At 41.8% G+C, this 10292-nt stretch overlaps 1 long non-coding RNA gene across 1 annotated transcript; it reads right to left on the reverse strand.

Moving 5' to 3' along the window:
• Positions 1–11: 11 nt before the first annotated feature.
• Positions 12–9334, reverse strand: LOC112949783. The gene is made up of 3 exons (XR_003249880.1): positions 9235–9334; positions 6078–6167; positions 12–26 (listed from the first exon to the last, which is right to left on the reverse strand). It is a non-coding gene; the product is annotated as an uncharacterized LOC112949783 (long non-coding RNA).
• Positions 9335–10292: the final 958 nt, after the last annotated feature.

A 10292-nucleotide genomic window follows, 5' to 3' on the forward strand; every position in this document is an offset into this window, starting at 1 on the left:
ACCCGGTAGGAAATGCATATCCTTCTCTGCAAAGAAAAAACTCAACAATAGTAGGCACTTTTTAAAAATATTTCTAAAATATTTTCCAGGTTTTTGCCAAACTAATTCAAACTGATAACACTGATTTGTTTTTTTTTAATGACCAGAATCAAAATTAAATTGTCTGAAGGCTCTGAGATTACTGCTTGACCAGTTTTCTTTTAATACCTATTTCTTCTATAAATACAGAAGAAAAAAAGAAAAATCAAAAGCAAAATAAGGGAAATATGAGCCTAATTACTCTCCAGAAAAACTGGATTCATTCCCTACTGTTCTTCCCCCAAAAGTGAAGCATTTTACCATCATAAGAATTTTTCATGAAAACTGCTGTATTTTCTGCACACCTATATACAACTAGGAAAAAAAAAGTGCTTGATGAATAACTTTTAACCGTCAATCATAAAACACAGTCTTTTCTCTGCTTTCTCTCATAAGTCAAAGTCTACCAGCAATTCAAGGCCCTTCACATTGAAAAGGAAAGAGGAAAAGGAGAAAGGAGATAGAATAAGACCACAAGGAGGGGAATGTGAAAAAGGAAGCGCCAAGGAGAACAACCCTGACACAGCAGAATTTGTTGAATTGTTGTTCAGTGTCCTGCCGAAAATCTCCAGTGGGAGGCACACAAATCCATCAGGGTCCGGAACGGCTGCTGCTCTCCCTGGGGAGCTGCTGAGCCCAACGGTGCCAAGGGCAGCAAGGAAACCCACGGGCAACCTCCCTGCAAGGAAACCCATGTGCAACCTCCCTGCAAGGGGATGGCAGCAGCTACGGGTGCTGCTGGGAGGAGAGAAGAAGGGACAAGAGTCATCCATGGGGTTATTGTCACTTAGCTTTACAATTTTAATATGGGCCTGCCTGTTTTTTTATTTCTGGGTTAAACTGAAGTGTCTCTCTGAGGCTGGCCATTTGTTCCTTTAGAAAGCAAAYGCTATAGCCAAATCTTCCTAAAATATTACCACTCTTCTTAATAGGAGGTTCTTCTGAGGAAGGAAGGACTGCTTCTATAAAGGATGCAGGGAGCAGGGCTGTGATTGCTTTTTCCTCTTATAGATAAGCTGAATGTTAACATTCGTGCGAGAACGCATGGGAGCAAAGCACAAGCCTATCCTCAGGGAGCATTTTTTCATCCAAGGATCCCAGTGACCTCTACCCCACCAGTAATACTCATCTCACTGGAGAGCTACTAGTGCATAGCAAAAAAAGGACAGCTTAGACCCTATGGAAGCAGGGTTCATGGGACCCTGCAAGGTCAAGGACATCGCCAGCTTCCTAAGTGAAGCCCATATCCAGGAAATGGGGAAATATGAGCTCCTGCTCTGCTGCTACCCTACATCCAACAGCCACGAACAAGAGGTCCCCAAYAGGCCCATGAGCCACTTCTGAAATGTGGATGTCAACTGACTGGTAACCAGAAGACACTTCGATAGCATTACTATGTGACAGACATTAGGAGATGAAAACTGCTGCATCTCTTTGAAACTAAAAGAAATCATTTCAACGGAAAGCTATTTAAAAGGGGGAGCAGCAGAAATTAATAYGTACAAGAAGAAAAATAAACCAACACTGTGCATCTCAACTATCTTAAAAAAAAATAAGGTATTCAGGACAGAAAAGTACWGGTTTTCTTATATATAGAGCTTACTTACGATTGCTTTCACACTCTAAAACTTACAAATGTAAATGATGGCTCAACAGAGTGAAACATTCAGTCAAATAGAGGCTCCCTGAGAACACAACTGGGGCTGTCCTCGTGCTGCACTCGAACGGACGGCACCTCTGTGGACATGTGCACTCCTGTGCCTGGCATCGCTACTCTAAGGCAGCTTCAAGCCACGTTCCTGCATGAGCATGGTGCTCTTTCTGCATTGTGAGGTTCACACTTTCCAAAAGACTTACTGGAAGAAGTGCACAGCTATGGTATGGACTATACAGTGCGTGGACCGAAACTGAGCAGGTCTGACTATCTGTACCTATGCAGTCTGTAGACTCWGAAAATAAAGCACAYGGAATCACAGAGTGGTTGAGGTTGGAAGGGACCCCTAGAGATCATCTCTCTTTTGCCTCGGTTTGTTATGGATTTGCTCAAGCCTGGTYTTGTTTCTTTTGAAGTCAGCAGAAAAACTCTAGTGGGGGGAGACAGGATAAAATTTTTCCTCATTCTCTAGCTTCTTTCAAGTGTCAGATTAAGCTCAATGCAACCTGAAGTCTTTCACTCTAACCGGTCCCACTCCTTTAGCCATGAGGTTTTATCCTCTGGAGTTTGTATCCCGGCGTCCCAGCGACAGCAGCAAGAGCAGCTGCCAACATCCTGGGAATATCTGCTTTGGAATCTCAACTACTGTGTGAGGCTGCTGCTCTCCAGTTTGAGATTTATGTTTGCATAGGAAATCTGTCCAACAATAACATCGAGAGAGAGTGAGAAAAAAAAAAAAAAAAAAAGAGGAGGAAAAAAGGCTTTATATAACAGAATTAACAGAGCCGTTGCAATAGTAACGTGAAGTTAACAGGCAACTTTTCCTCCTTCTTCTCTCCCCCTACCCTAACCTCCTCCTCTAAGAGCAGTTTCATTTGTTTTTGTTTCCAAGCTTCTTTTACTGGCCACTCACACAGCCCAGCTCTCTTTGTCTAATTTGGATCTCGAGCTTCCACGCAACCGATTCTTGCTGTAACTGTAAATCTTTTTATGGCCCTTCTGCCTCTGAACTGTAAAAGCAGTGCCACTGTAAGCTGCCTAAATGGGTCGTAAATCCACTTAGTGCACTGAAAGAGGGAAAAAGTTTTCAAGGGAGAGAGGCAAAAAAAAAAAGAAAAAGAAAAAAGAACAGAAAAAAAAAGGCAAACTAAGGTGGCTGGAGGGACACAGGGGAAGAAAAACATGAAGTATTTGCTAAATGGAACTGAAATAACAGGAGTCAAAGGGAAAGTATGAATGTTGGGGGGGAAAAAAAAAGATGAAATAATGTGTCCTGGTGGTAAAAACAAAATACTTCTGAAGAACTAGTCAGTTCATTAACGCTCCAAGATTCATGGGAGGATGTTGGTTGCCCTCCACTCCTGTTGGCGTGAACAGGACCTCGTCGTGCTGGGTGTGAATCTGAGCCTGCCAGCAGCTGATCTGATCGACTCTGTCTTTCTGTTGGGTGGCCCAGGGGCTGGTCTCTGGGACTAATTCTAGCTCTGCTGCACTGCATGGCTGACACGTAGAGTTAAACATGTCTCTGTGCCTCAGTTTATTCACCTGTAAATGAGAGATATTTATATCTTTAATATAAAATACTACAAAGTCTATAAAGCCTTATGAGCTTTTATAAAAATGCTTTTAGAGGTAACCATGAAGCTTAAATCCCACCACTATAGGACCAGAACCTACTCCAGTCAATAGCAGCAGCTTCATTTGTTTGCTAAGTGGGGCTAGCCCAACAAGGGCAACTTTCCACTATAATTTATTGCATTTATCATCACGGTACCTGAGCTCTGCAGGTATTATCCAAATTCTACTGAATTCAGTGAGTGTCTTTCCACTGGTTTCAATACGTTTTGGATTTGACCCCAAAGTCACAAAAAAAAAAAAAAAAAACCCTAAGGAATATGTCAAAAGAATGTAAGTGGGTGTGAGTTGAAACTGAGGAGTTTGAAGCCTGGAGTATGCAGAACAGTAGCTATTTAAAGACCAACCTTGCTACTGAGTGTTCCCTTTTAATAGGGTTATATAAATACATCCCCGTCTCAATATATGTGGAAAAACAGGCAGGGAGGTGAGACTCTACTGCTATATTTCTTATGGGAAATAGTGTGCATAGCTAAGCCACCTCTTCCCCTTTCCTCACCCACCACCCACAGTCCCGGGAAGCGTTCAGCAGCTGTGTACAGTGTGAAGAGTCACATCCGGGAGCACTGCTAAGTTAGAAAGTTCACAGCCCTGCCTTTATAATAAAGCCCCTGTTTTCATTGCATTCACACTTTGCCTTCAAGACTTGATCTGGATTTTGGCACTCAACATGTTAGAATGGGAGGCGAGGCTGGCTGGGCACGTTATTATTTTATTGCTCCGTTCCCTCACGAAGAAAAGGGAAAGGGTGGGCTGAAAAATCAAGTATGTTCCTGTCTGGCTCCTTGGAAAGAAGAAATGTGTTTCAGTGCAGTTTTCTGTGGCTAGGTGTCCTCTTCAGAAAGTCACTGCCAAAATGGACACCAAGTGGCATTTCAATCATCAGTCTCATGCAAAAAGATTGTGGTCAAAGAGGACAGAAAAACAAATTCCTTTTTTGTTTCATCTGTACTCTACATGCAGATAGAATAGCTCAGGTCGAGGAACACTGATATGGTGACTTAAAAGAATCCTATTAAAATGATGGAAATCACTGACTATCAAAAGGGGGGCTTACACCTGAACAATAATGATGTTTCAAAGCAAATCCATCTGGTCCTTTATTGGTTATGCTCTCCGTGCACTTAATTTGCAAGAACAAAACAAGGACTGGAAAATTTCATACCAAAGTGCTTCCAGAAAGCTGTTTACACTCCATCAGGGCAATAAGCTACACAGATTCCTGCAAAATAATCTCAATTAGGAGTAATAACTGAACTAAGTATTTTTGCAAAACCTTCCTAGAAACACTGGCGTGGATCCTCAGAACAGGCAAACTCCTGAAAATTCCACCAAACACTGCAGGCCTGTAAAGTTCTATAACTAAACTGAAATCAGCTTAAGCTATTTTAGTGCCATTGCTGCAGCTACAGCAATCTGTCTGCATTTACATTTTGGAGAGTAGGACTCAAATGCCATGGGGTGCAGGACAGGGCAGTGACAGGTTTTTTTTCTGGTCAAATAAGAACTGTCTCTGAGAAGAATCGCTGCATCAACACTGCCAATTTGGGGCTAACAGATTATTAGAGTGATTATTTCCAGCATATGTTGATGTTTTTAATGAGCACATAATTGAAGGTTGGAGTGGACATCACTGGCTAGCTGATAGCAGCGAAGCCATCATGAAGGAAACCAGTGTAACAGAATTTGGCCATAATCCAYATCCACTTTAAATTTCTGCAACCTCTATGGCAGAATTAAAACAGAAAAAGTCACACATTCAATTTACTTTTGACTTGCGAAGCTCCTTGCTTAGTGTGGTGCTTTTGAAATGTAGCAAGGAACATGCACTTACTAGCACATACAAATTTATCAAGAATGTTTGGTCTTACTGTTAAAGACCTGCTCTAGAATATAGGGATAGGTAAGAATGTAATTTTCATTTTCAAAAGGAAGCTTAGCAAATATGTATTTCTCATGAAAAACTTTACAAGCCAGCTGCACACCAAAAAAATGAGAAAGTATAAAATAAGCAAACATATCCTGAAATGTTCTTTAAAAAAACAATTTCATCGTTTCTAAGAATTGGAAAGTTCGATTCATAATTTTCTAGTTTCAAGAATTTAGACTAGTGCTGATAACTGCTCATCATTGCTTCACTCCTTCTCACTCAGATTCAAGGGCAGATTTTTATCTCCTCAACTAAATCTAAGAGGGTCGAGTTATTGAAGTAACTGGAGACTCATACTTTAAAAGCTTAGATTCAATACTAGATGATRGCACTCAGTCTCCCATCCACTCAGTCTGCTAAAGGATCGCTGCAGACATAGACAGGCAGAGCATACAAGGGCACTGGGATATATTTTGGAATATTCAACATCAGATTTTGCTATAAACTATCCTGTCTGACCCTGACTACTGCAGGCAACACTCAGGCCGCTTGCTCAGATCAGGTGCTAAGGTGGAGGCCTTTTGCCTTAGCCTCTTGTGCTTGAATTCCCCAAAGGTAAAACAGGGGTAACAGCCAATATCCACAGCTGAGAATCACTAACAAATGTGCAATTAATATAATAATGGGGTCCAGGGCATCGCTACCTCACACGTGGTGTGGTACAGACTCATTTTAGGAGAGCCTGGCTATCTATATGAGCAGCCAAAATGCTCAGCAGAGATACTAGCTCAGGATCATTCACCAGCACAGCACGGAAAAGCACAACAAGGAACACTTAACTGCTATGAGCTGGCTGCACCTCGCAGGGCTCGGGTACTTCAGGGCTCTGTGTCGCCTCTCCCGGGAGGAACGGCTCTGGGTAACGGCACGCTAGAGCAAGCAGAAACACAAGATATCAGGAAAATAATTCCATTTCTGAAATTTTCGAGTGTAAAAAGGTAACTTTGCTTTCCRCGGAATATTTACAGTTCACTTGACAGCTCTTTTTGCTTTTATTAAACAGGTGTGGAAAGGAGAGGTGGGTGGAAATTTGTGACAAGCTCTGAACTATTCCTTTATTTCTCTTGTTTTGCTTTATTCTTCAGGCCACGCTGAGGCTCAGAACAATTTATTTTGGAGTCAGTATCAACTTTTCTGCCTGTGTCGGTTTWCTTTGGCTCAGGTTCCTAAGTCCATACCCACAACCAGCCATCTACACCTACGCACAACTTAGCCAGCCCATTAAAAAGTCTCTCAGCTTGAAGAGAACCTGCTGTCAACATGCTCACGCTCCCCTCTGAACCGTAACCTTTGACTTGTCCTGTGGGGGAGAACGGMGAAATGCAATCAGGTGCAGGATGCCAATACGGCCCTCTGGGGTGACAGGCAGCCCATTTCCAAGCAACCATTGAGAGGCCCACATGGAATTTCATGTTTCATATGAACCTAGGAGCAATGGGAAAGGCAACAGCAAGCTCATGTCGTGTGTGACYTCTGCCTGCAAGCGTGGCTTGGCAGCTGGGCCTTTCCAGGTGCTCTCCTGTGCACGGGCAGAGCACTGTGGGGATATTTCGTGTGCTTGGGGTGCTCTTTTGCTGTATTTTTTAGCTGAAAATGTATCCGCCCGGTGCATGTGATGAAGGTACAGTCTGGAGAAAGATGCAGTAAAAGTTGAAGGATCAGGCAGAATATCCCCAAGACTGTGTGCAACATCAGCACGTAAGCAGAAAACCTTGAATTTTCCCCTAGTATTCCACAGCAAACTTGAATTTCTCAAGACTACCTTCAATGCCACATAACAAAAGACTAATTGTATTTTCCACAACAGTCTTCTACAGACAAGAAAAAATTCTGATCCAGAGGCTCTTCATTCAAATAAATATCTCATTTCCCCAGTCTCTGGCACCACTGTAGCCACAACAGAACGGGACCAGGGAAAACGCTGCAGTCCACAAACCTCTAGAAAGGAAGATGAAACAAGGCCCCATCCTGCGTAGCCCATTGATAAGTGTTTGTCCCCCACTTCGGCATGACCCCAAAGGTTTCAACGGCTTCATTTCTCAGCCAGCCCAGAGCAAACGGGTGGTARATGTAATACGGCTGTTCACAGGAAACCTCCCTTGAGTGATTTAGCTTCTCCTCCTCCGTTGTGTGTGGGAGTCGTGTGGCTCGGGCACATAAATTACCTAAAGAACACCTTGCACGGCTGGGTAAAGTTGTTGCCCCATGAGAGGAGAAGCTTTTAGGAAGCTCTAAGAACATACAAAAAAAATTTTTTTTTTTTGCTCCACAAAAATAGGGTCTCACTTCAAAGCATTAATTTTAGTAAAATAAAAAAAGTTTGGGTTGTTTTTAATTAAACAAGGGAACAAACAAAATACTTTTGGCTGTAAAATAGCTGCCTTTTTAGGAGTTTTTTCTTTATTTTCTAGAAAACAGTAAGAGTTATGAAATTCAAATACGCTTTCAGCTTTCGTTAACAAAACATCTCAAGAGTTTGGGCTTTGGTTTTGACCTTTTGAGACRAGCAAATCCAAAGATGCTTCATTTTTATGAGACCATTTTTACAGAAGGAAATTTCTACTAGCACTGCTACATTGTTGTGTCTGGGGGATGAGAAACAAGTCCTGGAGAATTATTCCTAAGGATCATTTACGTGAATTATAGACTTCCTTGTGATTGGAACAAGGGTCTTGGCGTAGGCTGCAATATGCTGAGTTTCTACCCACAGGCAAATGTATTGCAGAGAGAACAGTCACTTAAATCTAGATTAAAGATGGCAGGGATTAAAATCAGGCAGGCTGAGAGAAGAAAAGAGAGGGAGATATTCTGCAGGCCTATGCTTAATATCCATATCACAGTGCAAGAAGACTAGGTTTTAGACCACAGCATTTGGACAAACATATGACATGAGATTTTTAGACTGATTATCTCAGTTTTTAAGAAACTTAGAGTCTATATAGCTCTAAATAAAATGTCTCCAAGTTATCTCCCCTTTTCAAGCTCAACACATCAAATGTATCCCAAACAGGAAAACCTCTCCTTCTGCTTTGCCAAGCCAATTCCCAATGGAGACGTCGTCACCAAGTCCAGCACAGGGTTACAGGATTCAGAATACAATTTCTAATTATATTCTGATTCAYAAGAATATGAATTTGAATATATAGTAATGTTTGCAGTGACCAAATCTGCTTTGCTTCTCTGTAAGGTAAAAACGCTTTGCTATAAGGTAAAGAGCACATAACTGCTGACTGCAGAAACACTGGCAAAGCTACCATCACAATCAACCTCTGGTATTTAATACTCATTAGCAAAATTCCACTGTTCATAACAGTCTGGGGAGAGAAGAAGGRAAAATTTGTATATTTTAACCTCAACACATTACTCATCCAATCCAATCCATACCTGTGCACATAAAGAGCATTCACTGCCAGAAACTCCTCTTGCCGGCTCCCAATCAGGGTGTCCCCAATCACCCACCCAACACTACGCACGCAGCAGAGCCCACCTGCCATAAATCTCCAGGCATTAGCAGCTTTCAGCGGAAACCTGGAACACGAGAGCTGGGGGATGATGTATGGGGATGTCATTGACTGCCCCTCGCACACACATCCTGCTTTCCCATAGCATGGATGTTTCTATCGGCTTCGGCGACRCGGCCGTTGAATACATCCCGAGCGGCCGGCTGAGCGACGGGCAGCTTCGCCTGCAGCCGTGGGGCCCCGGAGGGAGCCGGGCATCATTAAYGGGGCAATCGAGTGGGTTCTGCTCCTCTGATTTCAATTAACCTCTGATCCTGACGGTGACAAGATCTTGCTTTGGTGACAAGATCTCGTGAACTAACTTCAGCAACACCTAGGTGCTACAACCAGTGGACRCAACCTCAGGTAGCCTCTGGGATCTGCACCGGGGCTCCCTCTGAATCAAAAAAGAAAAGTGAACACAAATTCAGACTTACTCAATGCTCCTCAGACAGACTTGGGTTCTGATTCAGTTCCAAAGCCGTAACATCCAAGGAAATATATTAACGCCATTAAGGACGTGACATCTTGAAGACTGCAAAGCAGATTGTTGAGCACCTACAGAGAAATAAAAAATTATCTGTTCAAGAAAGACTGATACACACAAAGCTGGGAACAGAGAACAAACCAATCTAGCTAAGCTAAGGGTAGATTTTAACAGTTACTCCTGTTTTTTAAAGACAACACCTTCCAGCTTTAAAATCTACTCAGAGATTTAGAGGTTCAGCACAAAAACTTTCAAAATCTTATACGAATTACACAGATTTCTAGCTTGCAATGATGTTACATTCAAAAATTATCCAAAAATTAAAATTACCATAAGATTTTTTTTAAATGAAAAATCTTTTGAATTATTCTTTTAAAAATTCAGGAACTGGAAGGATAAATCCTGTTTTTGTGGTCCTTTGTCTTCAACACAGCTTTGCTATTTAAAATGTTAACCAGCTTTGCTTAGAGGACATAGCTTTAATTCTGCTGTCATTTCTATGGCTGTGATGGCTAAACAGGATAAACTGTTATCGCACTGCCTAGTGGCCTAAATGAATTTGCTCCTCATCTTTAAGCAGCTATAAATGAGAGSCAAATCTGAATTTATGACAGTAGACTCTACATTCCCCTGTTGCTGCACACATAGCACAGAGTATGAGGCTGGTGGAAATGTGTTCAAGCAAAACTGAAGGCTACTGTGCTTAAAAGAAAGTAAGTATCAGAACATGTGGCAGACTAACATTTTAAACATAKGTATTATTCTGTAAGCAGTTTCAGGATGGAAATGCACTTGAATGACATAACAATGATAACAAGCATTCCTTCAAAAATATACTAAGAAAGTATTCCTTTGTAAAGAACAAATTATGGGGAGCATGAATTTGTTAAAGAAAATATATTGACTGAAAAAGTGTAGATTATTGTCAACCACTTCTAGGACTTTTTTATGCAATTCTGCATATTATAAATACAACAATAAGGCAAGTTCATCAAAAGCCTACAAACC

Source organism: Nothoprocta perdicaria, unplaced genomic scaffold (genome assembly GCF_003342845.1).
Source record: "Nothoprocta perdicaria isolate Ctin4 unplaced genomic scaffold, notPer1 scaffold_3, whole genome shotgun sequence".
NCBI lineage: Eukaryota > Metazoa > Chordata > Aves > Tinamiformes > Tinamidae > Nothoprocta > Nothoprocta perdicaria.